The sequence below is a fragment of the Pseudopipra pipra genome, chromosome 1 (assembly GCF_036250125.1).
Source record: "Pseudopipra pipra isolate bDixPip1 chromosome 1, bDixPip1.hap1, whole genome shotgun sequence".
NCBI classification, from domain to species: Eukaryota; Metazoa; Chordata; class Aves; order Passeriformes; family Pipridae; genus Pseudopipra; species Pseudopipra pipra.
In genome coordinates, this window is record NC_087549.1 from 5,981,383 (window position 1) to 6,008,462 (window position 27,080).

Consider the following 27,080-nt stretch of genomic DNA (forward strand, 5'->3'; position numbering starts at 1 on the left):
CCTCAGGAGTGATTTGGAAAAATGCTAGGAAATACCAAACCCAAACATGACAAACTCTATATTGACGGCTGTCATTTGCTATTTTTGTTCACATTGTCTGCACCAAAAAGGTAAGCAGGATGTGTAGTACAGATGAACCCTTAATCTGTTAAGCAATCTCAAAAGTCAGCCTCTGGATTATATTAGGGGTACTCCTTTCACATCCCAGGATTTATTCTCTATTCAATCAGCCCCAGAACATGGTCCTTAATTTGAATTTTCTCAGTCTTTCAAATGCTTTGTCTTTGAACATTTATGATTCATTTATGCCTCTTTTTTTGTTCCACAGCTGATAAAATAAAAGTGTCTACCATAAGATATACGCATTCAGTATTCCTTCGATCTCATCTGCATTTGAAATATGTAGAGGTGTGTATGGATAGTAGCAGGTTTATCTGCCTGAGACACTGAACCAGAAGTTGATAAACAGAGCAAGAACAATGTAATCCTTTAAATTTCTGTCATAAGTCAAACCTTAGATGCAGGATTGCTTCTCCCGATTTTAATAATATGATTAAGTTTTCAATCCTCACACATGGGCTCAAAGTGAAGAAAAAAGATGCTTTATTTTACAAGATGTTTCACTGACACCTTGCAGACTCTCATTCTCATATTTTCACGTGACTAGAATCTCCTTATCTCTCAGCTCAGTATCACCATGTCCTGTAGTTCTAACGTGGAAACCAGGGCACGAGACAACTAATGAAATGGGAGACAACTAATGAAATGGAAGACAACTAATATGCTTTGTGTGCATTAAGAAGATCATTGCCAGCAGGTTGAGGGAGGAGATTCTGTCCCTCTACTCAGCCCTGGTGAGGCCTATCTGGAGTACTGTGTCCAGTTCTGGGCTCCTCAGTACAGGAGAGACATGGAGCTTCTGGAGGGGGTCCAGTGAAGGGGACAAAGATGATGAAGGGACTGGAGCATCTCTTGTATAAGGGAAGGCTGAGGGAGCTGGGGCTGTTCAGCCTTGAGAAGAGATGACTGAGAGGAGACCTCCCCCATGTCTGTCAGTGTCTGCAGGGAGGGGGCAGAGGATAGACCAGGCTCTGCTCCGTGGTGCCCAGTAATGGGACAAGAGGCCACGGGCAGAAACGGATGCACAGGAAGTTCCAGCTGAATATGAGGAAGAACTTCTTTACTGTGCTGGTGACTGAGCACTGGAATAGATTGTCCAGAGGGGGTGTGGAGTCTCCCTCACTGTAGCTGCTCCAGAACCATCTGGACACCATCCTGTGCCATGTGCTCTGGGATGATCCTGCTGGAGCAAGGAGATTGAACCAGATGACCCACTGTGGTCTCTTCCAACCTGACCCATTCTGTGATTCTGTGAAAAAGAAAAGATTAAATTATCCCATGGAGTGATTATATGGCAGTCAATGAAATCATGAAAGAAGGAAGAAGTCTTATCCTCATGAGACACGAGGGGCACAGCCTGGAATGAAAGTATGTCATGTGTAAGTCAGGCTTATGAGACAGTTGAATTGTTCAGTGGGTGAATATCATCTGGAGAAAAATCTGCATTTAATTTACTATACATCCTGTGCATGACACTGCTTTGCGTGCTTAATTTTACACTGGTAATTCTTTGAAATGTCAAACTTTCTTAAATGCAGGTTATTGATTAAAATATCTGCTTTGTGGGTGGTTCGGCACAGAGAACAGATATGTTAACATCTCATTCCACTTAGCATGGCAATGATGTATGTTTGAGATTTTTGTGACAAACATGACTTCTGCTGATTTTCTGCTTAGAGGGTAATCTGGTCTAATGATGCCAAATGAAAGGTAATTCATGCAGAGAAAAATAGGAACATACAGATCAGGGGAGAGGAGGGGAAAGCTTTCATTATGGGAATGGAAAGTGGAAACCATTCAACAAGTCTATGAGACTGCTCACAACTAGAGGTATCTCTGCTAATTTTATCCTTCTAAAAGTTCAGTGTCTGCTTGGAGAGAACTACAGTCAGTTGAAGAGAGCTCTAGAGAATGATGGATCCCCTGCTGAGATATATTTCTGAGATGACTGGAATATATATGGTCACCTAGAAGTCCCTGTTTTCTTGTTCATTACAGAAGTACTGAAGTGACCAGGTAAACAAAATACATAAACAAAAATAAATAAGGATTGTTCTCTGCCTTTGAGACATATTTACACTGGCAAGACATCTCAATACTGCCTAGCATTTGGCATCATGTCTCCTCTGGACCCTATGATTGCCTCTTTGGAGTCAAAAAGAATATACATAATTTTTTCTTTCTTTTTTTTTCCCCCTCAATTCAAAGTATCATAAATAATGTGATAGATGTATAGCAACATCTCACAGTGGTGTTTTCACACCACGAGGCTGATAGTGTGTTACAGTCCCTTGGGCATAGCAGATGGTAGTGTTTGAGAGTGCACATCTTGATGGAACAGTGTTAGATGCTGTGCAGTGCATAAAGAGCCAAACCTGATGCATCATTTTCCGAACGACCTTTTGGGACTTGTCTCTTATTCCTGCTACACTCTGAACCAACTGAGTGGTGTTTGAGAAAGCATTAGCTGGCATGTGATATTATTTCAGGACAAACAGTTCATAGCCTGAACCTATACCCTGGTCCTGTTTTATTTACCAACGTAGAGGCAGGCCCAGATGGTTGAAGTCAAGTAGAGCCATTCAGACTCATAACAACAGTCAAGGCTGTAATTGCTCACCAGCCATACTCAAAAATGAAAAGCTAACTCTCACAGTCCTTCCCTTGTGTTTATTCCTGGAGAAATGCAGAATAAAAATACACAGAAAGTAACTTTTGATTTTCAAATTTAGTTTCCAATTTTAAAAACCTCTAAAAATGGTTATTTTTCTTAGCTTGGGTGTCTTATTAATTTTTTTTTTGTGTGTGTAAGTGCAACAGGACGTGTTTTCTTTTACTGTTGTTTCTTTTATGTTTTCAGACAAAACTATTCCTTAAGGTTTAATCAAACTCAAACTCAAGTATTTTTGTAGAATTCTATTAGACAACAAAACTTTGATTCCATTCCCTAAGCATGTCTCTTGTACCAGCTTCGCAGTTGTTTCTGATTAAACATCAGCAGCTACTTTAGATGAGTCACACCCTAAGCTTTGCCAATTTCCTTGGACTAGCTCTCCAATTAGTGTGGTGGGATGCCAGACAACTAGCTCATCCTTAGATATATATATATATAGGCTTTATAAGACAGCAGAGGTATGTTTTGTAGTATATATCTAATCTCAGTATTCAATTTGCAGAGAGGAATAAAAAAAATATAATAAACAAATTATTTTGATCAATGTTCTTTTTATTTCTGAGGATACAACTGGTTTTATTCAGTTCCTGCTGGGCTGGACTAGATCATGTTCCTCCATGAGAATAAAACCATCTCACTGAAAGGCACCTGGTGACTGATTGCGCTGTGGGAGAAGAAGGTCATTGCTATACCCAAGTTATCCAGCCTTTACTGATTAATGTGACTTTATGGAAAATTTACTAAAGGGAAATGCACAGAGATGCCCTGCCTCAGATGGAAATTCCCCCTGACTCCTTTTGGCCTTGCCAGACATACTTGACTGATAACTTTAAACTTAGGGTGAAAAACTCACTGCATTTATTTCATTGAGAAGTATTGTGAAGGAATTTGCAAACAGTGTTTGTTACCTGGGATCTCAGCTGCCAGAAGGCCTTAATATTGATTCTGGCTTTATCCAGAGACTTTGCACATAATCCCAACACTTGGGTAAGATAAACGGAAAGTAATGACAAACCTCAGGAAAGTGATTCAGAGGCTGCTGGTTGGGGTTTTTTGCCTTTAAAGTGTTTCTGGTTGGTTTGATTTTCAACAGGCCACTCAGGACCTCAAGTAATTAAGAAATACTCAACCACTAATGTTTCAGTTCTGTTGAGCTTCCTCAGAGCTGTAGTTTCTTGGCTCAGTAAGTAGCTACACTCTTAAATACAGGAAAATGTCAGTCTCAAAATATGTCCTCACTGATTTCCCATGGTTTTAGCAGAAAAATATTTACAGTTTCAGATGATGCAGATGATCGAGTGGTTATCACTGCTTCTGTTTCCACAGCTCCATGTTTTTTAATAGCAGTTTCTTTTCCCAAATTGCTCCAGCTCTGAGCAGCAATAAAAATGAGGTCTTTTTACTAACACAAGGCATTTCATTTCTTCACGGTGTCATGAATACAAACCAAACACAGAACATTACACAACTGGTGACACTTAAATGTAAGTCAATTATGCAGGTTTAATGTATTATACACATAGCATCTGTACATGCAACAGCATGGGAGTGAAAAGCACTTAAATAATTAAGTTAATGGGAAAGCACTGGGTAATTAAAGGGTACTGAGGAGAATAAATGGAATTTGTTTAGCGAGAGGGTTTATAGATTTGTGAAACAGGGGAGGATGGCATCTTGTAGCAAAGCTCTGGTCTACCTCTCTGCTCACAAGTAGTGTGTTGATGAGAACTTTCTTATCTTGGTCTCTCATCCCAGACTTGCTTTCAAGACTTTTTATGGATTTCATTATGATTTTCCACTCCAGTGGCAATGTCCCTGGTTTATACTGGAACCAAAGACAAAAAGAGACACAGAACCAATTTGGGATGGAAGGAAAATGGCCTAAAGTTCATTACAGATTGACAAGAGTGGAGATGGAGAAGAAATATTTTAGAAGCTAGTAGTTCTCTGTTGCAGTTATGACTATAAAACTGTGAGTATCTATGTTTCTTCTAATATAACCATCAATAAAATAGTTGATAATGATGCTATAAAAATGTATGGACCTGCTTTGCAAAATAAGTATAAGAACATGTGGCCTTTTTGTAATAGCAGACTGCTCCCTTCTGTGAAGCCAAAATCCTAACTGTTAATTGAGTGTTGAACATAACTGTAGCTGGCATATTGCCCTCCACCCTGCTCACACTGCTTTACAAACATCAAGGCAAAATTTACATGTGGTCAGGCAGCTGCTGTGAGTCCTACATACCATTTCCAACCTACTTATGTCTTCATGACACTCTTCCTGAGTGAAGGGTAATCTCCATTAGTGCAGTTTAACAAGGAGAAAATCTTCTGTTCAGAGGGGTTATATGACTTGCTTATATTTTAGTCAGGAGAAAAAACAGAGTGTTAGGATTGTCCTGGGGTTATTTTCATAAGTAAATGAAAAAGAAATAGTCCTCATTCCAAGGTCTTTCAGGAAACTGGTGAAAAGTTGACAAGGAGAAAGAGAAGCTCACTTTATCTTTCCTCCTTTTCCTCCCCCCCATAGTATATAATAAGACAGATCTCTACATTAATGGAGTTTTTTAATTTCTCCTTGTATCTTTTTAATAATACTAGAATGGATTTCACTTGGTCTTGATCGAGTCCATTTAAGCACTTTACTACTAGCTCCATATTAATCTGATCTCCTGAGATACTCAAAAAGTGACTGTCTCCTAAGGACACTGTATCATTCTTTAATGAGAAAAGAAATTAAGTATATCACAGCTATGTCAGGAACCTTCGTTATTTGACTTACAACCTTGCTCCAATTTAGATTGCTTTAGATAAAGAAACCTTCCTTCACAGTAGCCGCTGCCATAACCTTGCTCAAATATGTGATTACTTTTCCTTCTATGCTAACACAAATTCAACTAAAATAAATATGCAATTTTTTCACTAGTCTAAAAAAAATCACTCTCATTTATTTAACAGAATAGAAAAATATACATGCAAGGCTGATTAAACATAGTACTGTGATTTGAGAGTTTTTCTTTTCTCCTCTGCTGAAATTTCTTGAGTTTTCATGAAACTTTGTGAAACAAAATATGTGCTAGAATATAGATACAATATGCTGTATAGATAAAATTTTAGATATAAAAAGTAATAAAATAGAGGCAACTGCAGTTCATGTCCATTCACCTTGACAGAAAAACTATGTTAACTTGTTTATCTCTTCCTTTACAAGGCTTATTTGATTCAACATTACCTTCTTTGACCAAAAAAACTGCGGTGAAAACTAATCAGAAGTGGCAGAGATTGTTTAAAACAAGATACCACCAAAGTATCCAAAGTGAAAAGTTTATAAGTGTTCATCACTATGGTTTAACTGTGCTCCTAGTAAAATCAGGAACAGCTTCAGAGAATAATGTAGAAAATGCTGGGAAGTGTTTTTCATGCATGTTTATTTAAAAAAAAAAAAAAGAAAAGAAAAAAAGCAGCAAAGCAATAAAACAAAAAAACCAACCCCCAACAACAAATCCACATAAAATATGATAAGGAACTATAATGATTTCACTTATCTGAACTCAAGTCACTCAGGAGAAGTTGTTGAGGTCATTACAGAGAGAACAAGAAAACCTTTGATTCAGACTGCATAGATGCCATTATATATATACTACAGAGCCTGCAGTGTTTTTCTTCATTCACAGCTTGTCTCTGTGTCCTCTGGAAACAGTGGAATGGCTTTAAAGGACTTAAGTAAATTAAACACCCTTAATTCATACTCCTATCTGGCAGCAGTGCCAACTGTCAGGAACAACCTGTGTCCCTCCTGTTGTTAACACCTGTTAAACACTATTACTTCCTAGAATCATGTACTTTCATCCAAAGTGTTTATTTGAAAGAGCTTCTAGACTGAGCTAAGCCCTGAATGCTAGTTGGGAATTGGTTGGGACACTCATTATTGATGCAAGTCAAACTCTGCAGAGGGCTGCTCTACCATTACCCATGACTGTGTTTCAGTGCCAAGGAACTTTTCCTGTGCTCTCCCTAAGCACAGCTGTAGCCTTGTATTCTATGTGTTAAGAAGTTCAGACTGTCTTTTAGAGTGGGCTAACAGTTGTACCTGAAATCAGAATATTCTGATGGAGGGACTTCCTGCTGTACATAGTTTTATGTAGCACACAAACACATTTATATTTATTAGTTGGTCATGACTGCAGTCTCAGGAAAAAAATTCAAGGCATTTGCTAATGGACTGGGAGCAGATCTCGTTTACACTGTCAGTCTGTTTGAATGCCAGTAGAGTAAGGACACTGAACAATACAATTTGTATTTGAATCCTGCTTGTTATTGAGCTTCAGCTGTTCCTGAGTGCATGACAGATGGACATGGTGAGTGGTTCATTCACTACCATTGTGTCCCTCAAAGTTACCCAGAAGAATAAGAACAATTTTGTTCACTCTCATGATACTCATTTGGGCAACAAATTCAAGAATTCAGAGTGAATCTGTACTATTTATTATTCATTTGATGGAGTCTGGAGAAAAACAGACTCATTTGTAGCTCAGAGAAGATATTTGTCTTTCCTCTGACAGCACCAATGGATGATAATAATTTCAAAACTGTTTCTTTCATTTAGTATATTAGAAGATCTTAAATTTTTAAATTCTTGTCCTTTTCACTGTTCTCTAAATATTGCCTCATGCTCCCAGAGATTCCATGCTCCCAGGCATTCACTTTTCATCATGTTTTTCATTTTCTCTTTGGAATGATGTGCATGGAGAAGTGTCCTTGATGACATTAATGACAGTAATGATAGATTAAAAATCTATCTCAAAAGCAAAGTGAGGACTGACAAATCAAATAGACCTCAAATGAAGAGAAAAACTTAGGTTCTGAACAGTGTCCAATTCAGAATATCAAGCCAAGACTGGATTCAAAAAGTATGTGAGAATCAAAAACAATTACTCACAACATCCCATGAATAGACCAAATCCCAGTCAATTCCTGAACAAAAAGATTATTAACTTCCCTAAACCCTCTTCTCTCCCTTTTAACTGCAAGCATCATGTCAGGAGTTGGACTTCCATGACCCTTTTGAGTCCCTTCTAACTCAGGATATTCTCTAGTTCTATGATTGTAGAAACATAGAATGGCTTAGGTTGGATAAGACCTTCAGGATCATCTAGTTCCAAGCCCCTTCCATGGGCAAAACCACCTTTCACTAAGCCACCTTGCTCAGAGCCCCATCCAGCCTGGCCTGGGACACTTCCAGGGATGGAACGCTCACAGCTTCTCTGGGAAAACTGTTCTAGTGCCTCACCACTCTCACAGTGAAGAATTTCCTCCTAATATATAGTCTAAACCTATGTCTTTCAGTTTGAAACCATTTCCCCTTGTCCTGCCACAAAGTTCCTCTCCATCTTTCTTGTAGGCTCCTTTCAAGTACTGAAAGGCTGCAATTAGGTCACACACACATTGTCTACTCTTTTCCAGGTTGAACCAACCCAAGTCTCATACCCTTTCCTCATAGCACAGATGATCCATCCCTCCTATCACCTTTGTGGCCTCATCTGGACTGGTTCCAACAGTAAGATGTCCTTCCCGCTCTGGGGACCCCAGATCTGGAGGCAGCACTGCCGGTGGAGCCTCACCAGAGCAGAGCAGAGGGGTAGAATCACCTCCCTTGACCTCTTTAGTTAGTTCAAGTTTTCTTCCTTGTTTCCCAACTTCCTGTTCACCTTCAGTCAATTCACTGGGGGGCAGAGTGAGAAATAGAGAAGGCCTTAATGCCCTGTGAACAGTGTTCACCAATAGACCAATAGCCAAAACACTAGCGTGTTATTAGTATTTTTTTAGTCATGGGTGTAAAACACAGCTCTGTACCAACTGCTATCCCAGCCAGATCCAAGTCAAGGACACCTGAAAGGCCAAGACATGATCTGAATAAATCTTATATTCAAAGCTGCATCATGCAAAATTAAACACTATGAAATACAGTGAAATAAATTTTCCCCCCTTAAAATAGAATTCTTTCTTGACCCCCTTTATCTCTGTTTCTTTTTTTTGAATGGACTATGTACAGACTCTGACCAAGAAAACTTGCACTGCAGCAGAACAGTCAGATTATTGTGGATGCTATGTGAATGTTAAGATGGTAATTCAATCCAGAAAGAAAATTTAAGAAAATGATAACAGCAACAAAAACTAAAATATCCATGGCCCAAAACGTATCTGCATCTGCCAAAAGCAATTTTTGCTGAAGTAGTTTCAAATAAGATGGTCCTGCTTGGTGTGACACCATCTGTTGAATTTCCCTTGCTTATGTATTAGTAAGGAGTAAGTGGCAACTTTACATAGTTTAAAATAAAACACCCAAATTGGGAAACAACTTCTCAATTACAGTCATGAAAAGGATCAGGTGGGCTCTTACTCATTCTATGGACCATTGCACAGATGATTTCACATATGAGAAGACACTTAATTAACCTTTGATATAGCCAGTGTTTACACAGGCTTTAGCACTGGAGAAAAATAACTTTTCAATCACCTTTTCTTTAGCTACTAGTTAGTGGAAGTACTGATTTTTGATGTTTGTTGGAGATTCTGTTTGTCATGCAGGAAGGAAGAAGAGTGAAGCATAATTACAAGAAATATAGAATGTGTTTCACAGTATTTGGGAATACTTGATTTTTCCTTACTTCTAGTGTTTTATATGCCCAGAATAGAAAAAAAAAATCTCCTTGCTTCTCCTGCTATTCTGACTGAATTTTTTTCTCCCAATTATTTATGAATTTCAGATGATGGTAATTCTCATGACTTAGATTTTCAACAGACTTAGTTGAAAGGTGGTTCATGAAAGAAACCACAATGTAGAGGTTTAGTACTGGTTAGAAGAAGAAACAGGGAGAGATCTGAAACAGATTTGTCTTCCCAAAGGAATATGATCCACATTCATGTTTGTTCAGGAACCTTAGAAATAGAGGATTTGTGAGCCAGAAGGCAGGAGACAGGCAGGCATTGGATAGGGAACCCTGAAAATCCTTTAGTTGTTTGCCATGAGCTGAAATGCTGCCACTTCAAGAAGTAAGAGCGCAGCACTAACAGGGCACTTCTGCTGATAAATCTTTTAACATGAATAAGCATCAGATCATGCATAAACTATTACCTTTTCAAGGAAGGAGCAATTGTATTCGCTGAAGCTTTCCCTCAGCACAACTCTCCATCTGAGGTTGTTCCGCCCTGGAAAAAGCTCAGAACACACAATGAGTTTAACTCACAGACCTGCTGCCGTGAGTACCATGACACAGGCATATGGGTTAGGAAACAAATTTCCTGAGACAAGTATTGTCACGTTGCAGCCAAAATTATAGATACTGACACAGAACCAAAAGGTTCACCCTCAGTACCCTGAAACATGAAACTAAATCATCAGGAATCAGATAATGTCTCTTCCAGAGCTCCTTGAGCACCAGCTGCATCTTGCAGAAGAATGTTTATCTCAATTAACACAAGTGCACCCTAAAGAAGCATCACGTGGCTGTGCCATCAGTCTGAAGAGAGCAGCAGCAGCTTAATGTTCCAGCACACAGTGATGAGGCTACCCCACACACTACATGACTGTAGCTCTCCTGAATCCTTGATTTTAAGTCCTTATAGCCCCTCCAGGACTCAAGAGCTGATTACAAAGTTTATGAAAATTCAGGTACTAAAGCCAGACGTTCAGGCTGACATCATGCAGGAGCTGGTACCTTCTCACAGAAATAAAGCAGCAGAAGTGGTGTATCAAGCTCCAGTCCTGCTTCTGGGGCTCTGATTAGCAGCCAGACATTTTCATGTTTATTTATTTATTCTTTTTGAGCTCATAGTGGACTTACCACAAGGGAGAAATCTGCTGGCACTGGGGAGTTGAAGGGAAATTTATTTTGAAAAACAGGTTTTTAAAAAGCTATTTTGTTTTAATGAGCAGTCCCAAATACCCAGAACTCCTGTCTTACTGTGGAGATTAGAGCTTTCCCAAAGTACCCTAACCACAGAGGTGTCAATTCCTGTCCCAACAGAACAAACATATCTTGAATGTCTAATTTCAAAACACATTCTCAGCAGTGATTTCCCTTCTGGGTCAAATTGGCTTATAGAGAGGGAAGTGAGGAGAATATCTCTTTATTATTATTATTATATAAATAACATATATACATACATATATATGTATAGACACACACAAACTGCCCCTCTACTCCATGAGCCAGGAATGTGCTGCATTCAGGTCTGGAGTCCCCAGAACAAGAAGCACACTGATCTGTTGGAACCAGTCCAGAGGATGATTAGAGGGATAGAGTACATCTCCTATGAGGAAAGACTGAGAGAACTGTTGACCTAATTGTGGCCTTCCAGTACCTGAAGGGAGCCTACAAGAAAGATGGATAGGGACTTTTTAGAAGGGCATGTAGTGACAGGACAAGGGGGAATGGTTTTAAGCTGAAGGAAAGTAGGCTTAGATTAGATGTTATGAAGAAATTTCTGACTCTGAGGATGGTGAGACCTTGGCACAGGTTACCCAGAGAAGATGTGGGTGTCCCATTCCCAGAAGTGTTCAAGGCCAGGTTGGATGGGGCTCTGAGCAAGCTGGTCTAGTGGAAGGTGTTCCTGTCCTGGCAGGGGGGGTTGGAACTGGATGATATTTAAGGTCCCTTTCAACACAAGCCATTCTGTGATTTTATGATTTTATGATTCTATTATATCATCATCATGGCTAGGCTTCGTGAACGAAGATTAAGGAAGGCTCTATCCACATTTGTTACAGGCACGCTGGTGGCTTATGAGGCCAATACGAGATAGACATATCTGATTGCAAAAGGCACAGCAGAAAGACTCCTTAGGTGGTATATTCCGCAAGACATGGTTCTTTCTGTGTTGTCTTTTCTCCTTGAGAGTGATCCTGCGTGTGTTCTCGAAGGAGACAGCTGCGTTATAGATGGTGTGTCTCCAGGCCTCCCAATTGGAGGCCAGAGTAGACCAGTTATGGTGATCAATATGGCCAAGGCTGAGATGTTGTTTCAGGGAGTCCTTATGTCTTCTCTTCGGAGCTCCTCTCTTGTGGCAGCCGGTGGCAAGTTCACCATAAAGCAAGATCTTAGGGAGGCGGTGGTCCTTCATCCTGGAGATGTGCCCTGCCCAATGCAGCTGTGTTCTCATTAACATGGCCTCAATACTTGTGACTGCTGCTTGTTCTAGAACAGATGTATTGGTCACATAATCTGACCAGTGGATGTTTAGGATTGTACAGAGGCAGTGTTGATGGAAGCGTTCTAGGAGACACAGGTGGTGGCGGTAGATGACCCATGATTCGGAACCATACAAGAGACCTTCTCTTAGATGGATGGCCTTACAGGGCTAAGCAAGCTCCATCTGCCCAGGTTTGGGATCAGAGTTGTCCTTCTCCTAGGATGACTGCCAGAAGGCTAACGAGCTCATCCTGCCCAAGGATGTATTGTATCTGACCCTATGGTTTTGACCTGGATTCTATTATATATACATCATTTAAACACATATGTCCTTATTCTAATACAGGTTATCTGTGCCAGGAGACATTAGTAATACTCATATTTTATCTCAACACAAAGTAGGATATCATGTCATTGTCACACAGAAATTATGGCATTAATGTTCATACAGCACTGGGTCTACACTTTCCACATCACCCAAGGAAGGCTTGATTTCTAGGCTATATCTTGCTGCAGTCATTTCCAGTGAGATTATGTTATCAGACAAAAGAGTAGGAGCTGGAGGTCAATTATTGAAAACCTTCTGGAGGAGCTTTGGCTCACTGGATCCAGCCCAAAGCATAATTCAACCTTTGGGATAGAGAATACAGTTCGAGAACACTTGTCAGAGAAAAGAGGTTTGAAAGAGGATAAGCTTGAAAAGGAGCCTTGAACTAGAGTTAAGCTAGTGTTACTTGGGAATTACTGAAGGCCCAAATTAGCTATGACTTTTTTTAACTGTAAATGTACAGTAGAAAGTGAATTTTTAAAGTTGCTGAAAAACCTAAAATTTCCTTTCCCCCCCACTTTTAAGTTCCTCTCAGTCTGTATATTTTCCTATTGCTAATTATGAATAGATATTAAAGCAAACCACAAGATATTAAATGTATAGTTGTCTGCCTGTATGAGACCTGATCTGCCTAATAAGTGTAACTTGTAGAGACAGTGACGGTGTACAAGACATTGCTAGAATACATATATGTATTAACAATAAACAGAGTGTTTGTCTGTCTAATAGCAAGAATGAATGACTGAGGAAAAAAACAAACATAGAGTTAGCAAATGGTAATCAATTCCCTTAAGCATTTTGCTCAGTCACCTGACATCATGGATTGAATACAAAAATAACGTTTCTAGGAGAGAACTGTCTGATAGCAAGCTTGCTGAAATATTCTAATAGAGAAAGAATGCAAAAAAGAGTTAGAGAGGGATCAGCCTTGCACAGATCAAAGCTGTAGCTTTGGAAAAGCTACCAGAAACCCTGATATTTCACTGACACCTCATTTCCCTTTTATATATCTTATGGTATCTTTCATATCACGTGTCTGTCTCCTTCAGCTGCCCTTGAAACTTCCACTTAAACTGTGGCTTAGCACTCTTCTGTCTCTGTTGCTTTTAAACAGCTTATTCAAAATGACATGTTGCATCTTAGAGTGATTTGCAGAGTTCGGTCTTGGTGTTGTCGTGCTTTGCAGAGATGGACAAATGTCTGCTTATCTCTATATACCTCCCCAAAAGTTTACCTCCAAAGACTAGTTTTCCCCTTTTTCATAAATAAAATTATCACTCCATCTTACCACCTAGTTTTTCTTCTGTGCATCAGAGAAAACAGACAGATCCACTTCTTTAAGTTTACTCCAAAGGCACAGGGACCATTATTCCATCTCAGAGCTTCAATGCTGAGCATCTTTCCTACAAACTCTTGCCTTAGAAATATCTACAAAATCTAGTATATAGATAGAGAGACTCACAGAATGTCCTTTGATTTGAAAAGTCATCCTACTGTTCCTTATGATAATGACAAAGAAGTGGAGAGCACTGACTTTAAAATATTATTGCACGACTCGAACTGAGCAGTTTCTACTTGAAAAAGGTTTTTTATGAAAGGATCATACTTAATTGAAGATACCCTGACAAGCTGTGAGGAAAAAAACTCCCTGGGAAGAGACCAGTTCCTTAATCGCACCTTAAGGGAGATTTTCCTCAGTTTATTTCAGTGGTGCCCATCAGTTCAGTGGTCTCATAGGACAAAGTGCAGCAGAAAATCTGATGACTGATTGGATCTCTGGAGCCTCAATTTAGTTTTCTAAATAAAGATGTTTGGTTCTGGCTGAGACAGGGTATCTGCCACATCCATGTTGTCTGGATGATATGACACTGGAGAAAAGGTGAGTGGTGTTCCTTGGGGTTTGGTATTGGGATGGGCACTGCTTAACAGCTTTGTCAGGGGCATGGACAGTGGGATTGAATGCACCCTCATCAGATTTGCTGATAACACCAAGCTGTGTGGTGCAGTTAACATACTGGAGAGAAGAGATACCATCCAAAGGGACCTGCATGAGAGGTGGGCTGGTATGAACCTCATGAAGTTCAACAAGGACAAGGTCCTGCACTGGGACTGGGGCAATCCCAGGCAAAAGTACATGCTAGTCAGAGTATGGATTAGGAACAGCCCTGCAAAGAAGGACTCTGGGATGCTGATGAATAAGAAGCTGGACATGAGCCAGGAATGTACACTTGCAGCTCAGAAAAACAACTGCATCCTGGGCTGCATCATAAGCAGCTTGGGCAGCAGGTCGAGGGAAGTGATTCTCCTCCTCTTCTCCTCACTGATGAGACCCCACCTGGAGTGCTGCATCCAGCTCTGGGGCCCCCAATATAAGAAGAGTATGGAATTATTGAAGCAAGTCCAGAGGAGGCCACAGAGATGATCTGAGGGCTGAAGAACCTCACCTATGAACACAAGCTGAGAAAGTCAGGATTATTCTGCCTAGAGAAAAGAAGGCTCTGGGCACATGTTATAGCACCTTCCAGTACCTAAAGGGGCTACAGGAGAGTAGCAGAAGGACTTTTGACAAGAGCATGTAGTGATAGGACAAGGGGGAATGGTTTTAAACTGAAAAAGGGTAGGTTTAAATTAGATATTAGGATGAAATTCTTTCCTGTTAGGGTGTTGAGGCACTGGCACAGGCTGCTCAAAGAAGCTGTGAATGCCCCACCCCTGGAAGTGCTCAAGGCCAGGTTGAATGGGGCTTTGAGCAAACTGCTGTAGTGGAAGGTGTCCCTGCCCATGGCAAGGGGGTTGGAACTGGATGATCTTGAGGGTCCCTTCCAACACAAACCATTTATAAAGCTTAGAGAGGAGAAGGACTATTAGTGTGTTGTAATCACTGCCATATTCTTGTGCAAGTGTCTGTGTCTCTATACCTTTACCTGCAGCTCTTACATTTTACTCTGTGCTTCTTGGAAAGATGCTTTCTTGCCTGTGTTTGTGTAATACCCAGAACAATTAAGCTTTGGCCCATTTCTGAAGCTGTCGGACACTTTTCCAGTGAAAACAAAGAAATCAACTGTATTAATGAATTAGTTTTGTCTCTTAGGCACATCAAAGGTCCCAGACTCATTAAACTCTCTCATTGAAAAATGCATTGAAGCCTTGTAAAGCATTTTTAAAATAAACATTAAAAACAAAAAAAGCAAATAAGGCAGTGCTTTCTTGCATAACTCAAAGGTTAGTTATGTTTTCCAGAAGAACTGTGATTTTAATGGAAAATATTTAATTGGAAGTTAGAGGTTTCGAATGTTATTTTGTCTTAGCAAAAACATATTAACCCAAAGAAAGCCCACTGACTTTTGAGAAAATGAAGACTTAACTTTTTCACTTCCTTTCTCCTTCCCTTCTCTTCTCTCTCCCTCTTCCCATCTGTCATTATCCATAACATCACTTTAAAACAGTGTAAGCTGTTTTTCGTGTTGAGCGATGATAGCTTTTAACTGAATATTTTCCTGTATAGAGAAGTATGCCACTATTTTGCTGGTTGGAATATGCACTGCAATTGGTTTCATGGATCTACTTATCTCCAGCATCTGGAGATTTTAACTGAAGTGCAAATGAGAATATAACAGAAGCATATTAATTAAGTACTAACCATAGGCTTTGGCTCTGCTACAGCATACAGTAAACAAAACACATGGAATATAGGTCAAAGAGGCAAGATATTAGATTACCTCTGAGTGCAAAAATAATGTATTTGATTTTAGTGGGGTATTGCATATGCAACTCATTAAACTGTACTCTGAGGACTTGTGCTTCTAATCAAATCAGCAGTACTTGTAATTCCAAACAACATGTATGTAGAGAAAGAGCTACAGATTATGTTTAATGTGAAACATTTTGGATTTGCCTACCTGATGTAGAAGTAAACAGTATTCTAATAATCTATGCATAAACTGAAAACTTCATGTTAAAGGGTTCAAAATAAACAGTGCTGATATGCAGGTCCCCAATTAGATGTGGAGTTTACCTTTTCAACTCATTCTCATCTATCTAATAAGCTAAATTCCTGGAAGGTTTAATGTGGTTCATTAAACACTGCAGGAAACCCAAAACCAAGAAATAAATGTCTTAGTAACCTCCTCATTACCATTTTGTTGCAGTTACAGGCAAAGTGTCAACATAACTCGGTGAACAGTGAAGTATTTTGTGATTGAGGTTTCAAATGCAAGAAATCATAGAATCACAGAATGGTTTGGGCTGGAAGCAGCCACTAAAGACCATCTATTCCAACTCCCTTGCCATGGGCAGGGACACCTTCTACCAGATCAGATTGCTCAAAGACCGGTTTGATCTTTGACACTGACAATGGTGTAGGACCTTGGACTGGCCCTGTTGAACTTAATGAGGTACATGATACAAAACAACACTTCCTGGAACACTGGTATCCATTTGAGAAGTTTGTTCTTGAAAGACTTGGCCCAGAAATTCAAGAGTTCCAAAACATCCGCTACACCTGGTCAGTGCCTGTGTCACTGCCAGGTAGTGTGATTATACAGTATTAAGCATTCTCAGTTTTCACTGCAGTGATTAGGAAATGTGGGAAGAAAACTTCTTTTAAAGAGGATATAGATGGACACTGAATAACCTTCTCCACTATGCACTTCAGAAAAGGAAGAGTAATATTTTGTACTGTGACGATTAAAGATAAGTGACAGGTTTCCATTTACGACCAAATGCCTGCTAAAGATTATTCTTTCACAGTAAAATACTGTAGGAATTCATAAGAGTCTTAGTTCATGGAGAAAGAGAAGAGCAGGGTCATCCAGAGGAAAGCAAACGGGAAGAAAGAAGTGTCATCTATGTTCTGATGGATGATATGAAGTGCTAAAAGGATGCAGTGAGAGATTCAGAGTGAGGAGAAAAATTGTTGAAGGTGTCTAAAAAGATGTAAGAAAGGTGCTGGTTCTGGTATTCCATTACTGCATCCCCTTTACTGTCAGTGCACTTCTTAGATTCTAGTGATAATTAGTGTCACCTCCAGGTCACAAAGCTCTATGACCAATTTCCATTTCCAAGCCACAACGGGGGAGATCAGTGCTGTTCATCTATCCACTGTGAAAAACTACAGAGAGATAGTAATAGAAAATATCGAAATATTCACAGGGGTTTTCTGTCCAGTTCTGTCAGATCCCCACAAAGGGATTGTGTTATTTAATCTGGGATTAATATGCATTTATTAATCAAAAAGAAAAATTTTGTCTCTGAGTTTTAAATAATATTTGAGAGCAATAATCATTCTAGTTATTTGGAGACGATGGGAATAGGCTCATGTAGGCCATCTTGTCCTCTACCTGCCTATTTACCCTGCTATCTTTATTTCTTACACTTACAACTGTAACATTTAAACATAGTTGACATCCAGAAAACTGATACTGCTATTTAAACTTGTCTAAATTCTTCTCCATCAGGAATGCTGTAATATAATAAGAAAAGACTGTTGGGTCATATTAACATTTGGGTTTTTTTCTATTAACATGAGCCAAACATTCCTTTCTACCCTCAGTTCCTTACTCTGGGAATTACAGCACTATCTGGAGTGCTCAGACAGGACTGAGGCAGACTTTAGTGTACTACATACTGTACAAGTGGGGAAAGACAGCCAGTGATGAAAGAGGTTAAGTTTTATTGAAGTGTTGACTGAAACAAAGAGGTCTAAGATGAATTCTTTTCTCTCAAACGTGACCTCAGTGCAGAAGATTTTAAACGTCTCTGCATTACATAAAACCACCTGTAAAGCAGAAACAAGACATAATTTCTTTCAGCTTTACGCACTGAGACTTTTCATACAGGCTGTCTTTCTTACAGGCTGATGTCTTGCTTTGCCCTAGATTTTTCCAATATGACTTTTATCTTGAGATGGACATTGGGAAAATACAAACTCCTGCACAGTTACTGGCAAATTATTGTGCGTGCATCAGCCTCCAACAGAAAAAAATGTAGAGATTTCCCACCGAGCCTGGCTCAAAATAATCAATAAGTTTAGATTAAGGTAGAGGCAATAAAAAGAACTCTGAGGTTAGTCCCCTGGTTTTAGTGACTCTCATTTGTTGGATCACAGGACATTTCATCTCGAAAGAGACCTCAGGAAAATATCTAGTCTACCTCCTGCTCAAATTATGGTCAGCTATGAATGAGGAGAGACCAAGTTTTCAGAACATTTTCCACTCTAGTATTGAAAATCTCCAAGGGTGGCCAACAGCACAACCTGTCTGGGCAACCTTTCCTGATATTTGATGTTCTTCATGGTAAAAAACCTTTTTGCCATACTAAGTCTGAACATTTTTTTTCTTTTTTTCATGTATCCTTCTGAGAATGGGACCCTTTAAGAGATGCCAAGTGTAAGGTGGCACAACAACAAGCCTTGTTGTTAGTGAACAGCTTGGAGAGTGTTACTCATGAAGGTACTGGTAAAAGCTGAAAGACAAAGCACACATTTGGTGGCATCTAGAGTCCAGCTTAGGAAATGAGAAGTAAGAGTTGACAATGTTAAACCATCTTCTTAGATGACCATTGGGTGAGAATAAAGTAGGAAAAAAAGGCACATGCACAGGATATATTTAACTAAGTTTTATTGAAAATTATTTCACTCTGACAAATAATGTACCAAGACCAATACTGTTAGAGAGATCTCAGAGGATTTCCAGTTCTTTAAGCAAATCCTGATAGGACTAGCCCTGATATTTCTGTGAGACACTCTAAGAAAATATAAATGAGTCAAATACTGCATCAGAGTCAGTATCCATCAGCCTCCAAGGCTGAGATTGTTGTAGTTTGCCCTTTAACAGGGAATAAATCCGATCTAATTGGGTGGAAGTGATTAGATGGTTTGGTTTACCACTGTGCTGTTGGTGCTCTGCCTGAGATTTTAAAAGTCAGCTTGGGAACTCGGGGTGAAAGACAGAGAGACAATTAGTAGGAGGTTTGGACTAAAGACACAGCTATTTCTCTCTTCTTTTACCTGTCACAGAACTTTTCTTCATAAGTGTTTATTCCCAGGAGTTTAATTTTCCCTTGGCAGTGAGTGACTTATTTATTTACAAGATAATATCCATTATAATCTTAACAATTGTATTCTATTTTTGTATAATTTTTGAGGCTTTGTTTGTGTGTGTGTGTGTTGAAGAGATTAGCAAATTCATATGAAATGACCATAACATCAAGAAATCATATTTCATCCTATAGCAAGCAAGTGAAAGATTCTTCCTCTTCTGAATCATATTTCCAAGGAAAAAAAAATGAGACCTTTAGCAAAACTGCTAGTCAAGGGGTCAGGAAACATTTTTTTTTATTTCTAACTTCTTTTGTTCTTTGTTTTCCATATAAACTTAGGTGAATCACATATGGATAATTTTATTTGTTTTTTGTTTAAGTACCCGGGGCACTTTTCAAATGAAGGTAAAGTCACTGTCATATTTTAGATATTTTTATAAGGACATTTACAGTAAAGGTTGCATATTAAGCTAATAAAAAAAGTTTTCTCTAAAAATGCCTTGAATGAATGAAAACTGAGTGTTCCAGTTGATATTTTCTGCTAAAAAATATCAGACAATTTTAAAAATGTAGGCTTTCTAAAATTATTTTCCTGTTGGACATAAATTATATTGAAAATTTTTATTTTCTCTAGTTTCTAAGGAGGACCTTCCACATTGAGGGTCCTATGTATAGAGATATCACTTTGATAATGGCCAAATTTCTGATCTGATTAGTCCAGTGTTTTCTGATGACTCTGGATTGTTTACATTGCAGTTCAACTGCCTCCCACACAGCCAGACAGTACTTGATTTTCTGCTATTTGCTTTTTTTTTCTTTTTTTTTTTTTCCATAGATTATGCTTCATTGTCAAGAAGCACAAGCCTTGAGTTGAGGCTGGCTATGTGCTGTGTGGCATCAGTGATGATAATAATGACTTCTTTGCTGGTTCCTCTCTGGTAGAATTGAAATGTGTACGGATGGACTGTTTGGGGAAAGCTCCTTTGGAGCAATTTTGTGAGGGTCCAGACATTTTTTAACACTCTGCTGTGGTACCATCTAGCTAATTAAACACACTCTGTGATGAACATTTTAATAGGAATTAGAAGCAAGCTGACTGGCACATGGCTGAACTCTGGAGAACAAGTATCCTTGAAATGTGTTGGCTTAGGATTGTATGTATTTAAAGCCAATTTCACATCACATAAGGAACACACTTATTGCCATGCAGACAGCTGAAGTATGGTGATGAGTAGGAAAGAAAGCTGTCCACATCCTAACACCAGTAAAACAGGTGTTTTTTGACCAAGGAAGTGGTCATAGCTCCAAGCCTGCCAGAGGTCAAAAAGTGTTTGGACAATGCTTTCGGACACATGGTGGGATTCTTGGGGATGGCCTTGAGTCCAGAAGTTGGACTGAATGATCCTTGTGGGTCCTTTTCAACTCAGGATATCCTATGATTTTATGAAAACCAGATACAGGACTTATGACTGAATAGTGATTCAACATAGACAGCAAATGAACTATTTGTCTGTACAATGGGGTGGTTGGCAGGATCAGCTGAGCAAGTTAATAATACCTTACATGAAGAGAATGACAAGAAACTGATGAATTAGAACTCTGATAAAAGGCCAGACCTGATTGTGTGCTCACTTCACAGAAAACTGGTATCTGTAAAGCCCATGCACACAAGTCTCTAAGCCTCCTGTAACAAATTATCATCTTCTTGAAATGCTCTATGCATCTAACTAAACAACTTAAACCATAGACAAAATTATTTTTTAATTACTTCCTCCTTCACAGGAGAAACACTGCTAGCAGGAAACAGCAATGCTGTATTAAATAATGTTATGTTACGATGAAACTGCAAAAGCTGAGATCACTGTGGTTATCTGAATTTAAAAGTGGCCTAGTTACTGCCTAAGGACATATGAGGTCATAGTGAATAAGGCTAATCAAGAATTGTTTAAATGAACACCTCCAATTCAGAATACTTTGATTCACTGTAGTCAAAATACTTCAACAAAATATACATATGAAAATATTTCTCAAGAATATCTCCCACTTGTTCTGCGTATGTGAATATTGATTGTCACAGGTATTTGACATTCTATTACTACCCATAAATCTCCCTGTCACACTTAGACAATATCCCAAGCAATGTGAGAAAATACAAGTTAACACAATCTCACTTCAAAATCATCCAGAGCTGATAAACAAGTTTTAAGGTTATTAGTTGTAACCTTCTAACAGCAAAACATACATCAAAAAATGTTAGCATCAACAGCCATATAATACCTCACACACAAGAATATCTACGTCAGTGTTACTAGTACTACTGCAAAACAAATTTTAAAAGCCTTCTTTTTCTGCTTTCTAGTGGTTATGATTGTTGTACAACCTACCATCTGGGTGATAATAAGTAGGTTTCCATATTTGGCATTTTAAATAAAGAACATTGCTTTGCCTCCCTCTCTTTTCAAGATGGAAATCTGATAGACCTAGAAAACATTGACTTCCCCTTCACCATTGGTCACAAGACTGGTATCTCCAAAACCAGGGTTTTTTTGGTATACATCAGTGTTCCATAAAACACAACTTTTCTTCCTTCTCCAAAACCTGCAAAATACCTTCACTGAGCAACATCATTCATCTTAATTGGTAAACAGGAAATATCTGCAAGACATTTTCTCTTACATCTCCCCATGTGAATCCTGATGCTTACCTGGAAATGTTCAAGGCCATTTAGATGGGACCTTGACCAACCTGGTCTAGTGGAAGGTGCCCCTGACTATGGATGATCTTTAAGGTCCCTTCCAACCGAAATCATTCTATGATTCTGTGATGATTAACTGCAATGTTGTTACACCCAAGTGACCACTACCACATTGTCACTTATAGGTTTCAAAGTCTTTTCTCATAGTGTTGCTTACACTATAACTTCTGGAAAAAGAAATCTAATGACCTTCTACCTATCACACTAAACTCTATTATTTTTGGCTTTGATAACATCAAAGCAAAGACTGAGTCTGGTTTCAGGTATCTTGTGTATCTTCCCTTGTATCTGATCTATCTGATGTATCTTATATCAGCTGAATTTCAGCAATGCAGAAATTCTGGCTTTTTTGCTGTTCTAGTTATTGCTTGTTTATACTGATGTCTTATATTGAAGTCTCTAGTTATTCTGCTATGATTAGTTCTAACATTTTTTTTTATTTTATTTTTTAATTGGCACCTGGGTATTAATTTAATATTTACAGCCAGTAAGATGAATATCTTTCCATTTTTTTAATCTGGTTCAGATAGAATCAGTTTATCTAGTTCAATCAATTCAATCAATTCAACCAATTTAACTAGTTCAATTTATCTATTTCGATGTAGATTATTTTAATATCCTGGAAATGATAAGTCTGTGTGTTTCAGTAATCTGTCTTTTTCCACAGCTCTTCTCTTTAGGCCTGTTACATTGACAACATCTACTTCATCTTTTTCTGTTATTCCAACATTTAAAACTATACTTTCTCTTCTGCTCTCACATCCTGCCTGATACAACCTTAGTTGAGTCCCTTCCTACCTCCGTCTATTCCATTTTATTGTGGAATCACCTATTTCTCTGCCTCTTTGTTAGGAGATACTTGACACAAAGTGCACATCCTGTGATCTCTATTTTAGGTGACCTAAAGCCTGTCCCACGTTAAAAAATGAATTAGAAAGAGGTTGCATGGGCACAGCAAAAGAACTAATGTAAATCTCTCAAAAACTTAATCCATACCCAATTAGAGAGAGACGACTGTGGTCTATCATGGGATTCGAAGTCAAAATAGAACGTGATTTCAGTGCAAGCTACTCCAAAGTGGAGAGAATTAGAGTAATGAAATGTTATGTGCATTTTATAATGATATGAGTGCAGTGACTAAATCCATCAAAATTCACTTTATTTCTTTCCAATAGCATGGAAAGAAGCAAGTTAATCTAAATTTTCTAAAACCAGGACAAATTACTGCCCTACATTTAAGCCTTTTAATGATTTTCACTAGGAATATGTTCTGTTTTGCTGTTAATGATATGTTCTTATTTGTTTTGTTTTGTAGGGGGTTTGTTTGTTTGTTTTCATTTGATGTTTGCTGTTGTTGTTTTTCCTCAGATACTCTTTTAACTCCTTTTAAGTGCACTTCCAACATGAATCACAGAAACATAGAGTTTGGGTTGGAAGGAATCTTAAAGATCCTCTAGTTCCAACCCAGCTGCCACTAGACCAGGTTGCTCAAAACCCCATCCAAATTGACCTTGAACATTTATAGAAGTGGGGCATCCACAGCTTCTCTGGAAAACTTGTTTCAGTGTCTTATCACCCCCATCAAAAAGAATTTCTCTCTAATATCTGAAGAGCATTGATCTGATCTCTTTAAATACCCCTCCTTAGACTATTGATTAGATTGTGCTACATTCACTTATAATATAAAATTAGATATCCTGGTCTGAGCGTGGTCACAATGCTTATTATAAGATAATTGAAAAGAGGGAAATTAGATGCTTTTGTTTCAAAAATATCAGTGGAAAATTACTGTTTAACACTGGTTGCATGAAGATCTGCACACCCAGTGAGTGGTGTTGAGTATATTCAGTTGAGAATGTAGCATTCTGCTGCCAGTGCTATAAATTCCTTTGAACTAAATATGTGATCAGTTGGATCATGCACTGCTATCTTAGTGCAAGGGACTTCTTTAGAATAATGGAATCGTTAAGGTTGGAAAAGACCTCTAAGATCATGGAATCCAAACTGTTAACAGTCACGTTCACAACTAAACTGTGTCTCCAAGTGCCACATCTATACACGTTTTGAACAATTCCAGGGACGGTGATTCCACCCGTTACCTGCGCAGCATATTCAAGCCCGTCCAGATTCATCTGTAGATCCTTCCTACACTCAAGAAGATCAACATTCTCACCCAAAAGAAACTGGGAAGGGAAGGAATTTGGAAGCTGGGCGTATCAGCAGTAGGTGGTCATCATCTGAGTCTCTCTTTGACCAGACAAGTGCTCTGCAGGCAGCACTATTGCCCAGAAGATACTTTCAGAAGACAAAAGTAACTTCAGAAGTGCAGAGGGCACTCAGCACACTTTGGGTCTGACTCAGCTACTGATGTAGGGGCACCTAGTGCTGCCTGAGATAGCCTGGGGTACCTGGGACACTCACACTGGGTCAACAGCAGGACCTCTGGGGGATGTATAATCTCTGGGAACAGCAGCTGGAGGCCAGGCAGGGGGTACTAGAAACTCACATGGCACAAGACTTTTGAATGTTAGCAACTGAACTGAGCTCCTTGAGTTTTCTGACTCTTTATTTCTGTGGCAGGTCTAACTCCTGACTGCCACAGTCCTTGTCTCCTTCCTATGAAACGCGCCCCAGGCTCATTCTCCCATTCATTTCCCTTTATTGTTACTTGTTTTAGTTGAACTCTTTGAGCAACATCAGCACAGTAGTCTTTCAGGAAGATATTATTTTTTTTTTTTTTTTTTCTTCTAGACTATAAAACCACAAGACCTTTGCAGAAAGTCTTGTAAGGAAGAAGGTGGAAATGTACAACTGACAGGAGAAATGCAATGACCAGCAGTGAGGCTGCCATGGAAACATAGCCTAAAGCTAATAAAAGGCAAATCCTACCAGCATATATTTAATAAAATTTTGATAAAAAGCAGGCATATCTGCTTTTAGAAGCATAATTCATGTTGGTCAGCACTGCAGATAAGAATCTGCTACTTATTTCTTTACAGTGGTTATCACGTTAGAGCAAGTGTCAGTATATTTTTAATGTGATCAGTCACTGATCTAAGCTGCATCCAAATCAAAGTATTTATCTTAGAAGACTGACCAACAGAGAATATAGGCACATAGCCACATAATTTAAACATCTGTATTTACCTGTATTTATTGTGTGAATAATTTCTAGTGTGACAATTTAGAGTCATAATGCGACATGGGAATCCTTTATTAAAATCTGGTACCCACTTGTGCAGAAACAAATAAGAGGGAAGTCTACAAATTTTTAGCTACTTTTTTCTTTTCTTTTTTTTCTTCTTTTTTTTTTTTTTTAAATCAAAATAATACCTTTTATTTTGCCAGTAAAGTGTGTAATATTCTGACACTTCGGGATAAATTGTACAAATAATCAGAATCATCCAAATCAGGATTTATTGAACAGCCACACAATATCTTCAATCTGTGACATTTTTTTTCTTCCTTTTTTATACAATGGTATATTTTACAAATACCATTATTTGAAAAGGGTTCCACTCTTAATTTACAAACCACATTGTGTTGACTTCTTTTTTTTTATTTTGAAATGGTACAATCACACAATCTATAACTTTTTTCTGAAAGGGAAGTGATGCTTTAAAGTATTTGGGATGTTGCTTTTAGTCAGTCACTCTCTAACACAAGATGCTAAAGCCAGCTACTGAATTCTGGGAGTTGAGTTGATCAAGCAATACCAAGAGCTTAAGATCTAATCATATGTACCCAGTCAATCCCCAAAAAAGAAGCTGAATGTTAATTTCTCTGATACATAACATGCACTTTATCCTCACTGGTGACCTTGGATCAAAAGTGGATATGCTGATTCTGACAGAAGATTAAAATTATGACACTATAGAAAAAGTTTCATTCTTTCAGAAATGTGAAATTCGGAGCAACTACCTTTGAGAAGAAACATAAAGAAGCAACTCAAATATTTTAGATTTCAGAATGACCCATTTTTTCCAGAAATTGAAACCCCAACATCCTGAATATCAGGTACTGCCAGCAGGTTGTTTAGGCTTAATGTGCTCTTGGAGTTATTAAAGTCATGAACGTGAATGACTCTGGGCAAATAGTGCCACATGGAACAGATCTACTGCTGGATACTGGCTGAAAAAGCTGGGAGAGATGTGGGTGCCTCACCAAAAGACAGAAGTCATACACTGGGTACAAGGGTGCATATATAGTGTTGGTTGATGTAGACTTGCATCATGTACCTCTGGGTGGTCGCTTTCTATGAGCACTTTGCTTAGAGAGCAGTTTCCCTCATGGAAAAAGAGGATAGACTCATTTACCTCGGGTTTGTAATATCAGGAACAAGAAGAAAGTAATGTGTGTGCTGAACATCCTAGGTATATGTATACTGATGTGAGAAGAATGAAGATAAACAAGAAGTTTTAAAAACTTTAGTGCATAAACACAGCTACAATTTATTTGGTTCAGCCCAGTTTTGAGGCAATTACGTATGACTTCACTATGAACAGGAAATGACTGAGGATCATTCAGAAAGAAAAAAAAAAAAAGGGAAAAAAGAAAGAGTAAGAGACACAGCCCTGTGCACCAAGATTTTCTGCCATTAGTAGTGTTAGATAACTTCCAGCTATAATTTCAGAAAAGGTGAATTGAAGGAGGCTTGACATTTCTTTGAAAAAAGATAAAGCAGTTACATAAGCAAACAATTCCATTGCACATAAAGGGTAGCACTTTAATGAAACAACAAAGTAGTTAAAGCTTATACTCAGATACAAAAAGAAACAAGAAATAGAAACCGAGATTAATAAAAATGAACATAAACGTAAAATTAAATAAAATAACGTCAACATGTAGACAGAAAGCCAGAAAGACTAAAAAGCAGTATGGAGTGCAATGTGTAAGAGGCATCAAGGGTAACCAGGAATCATACTTTGAGCAGTAAGTGAAACATCATGGAAAATCTTGATCTGATACTCA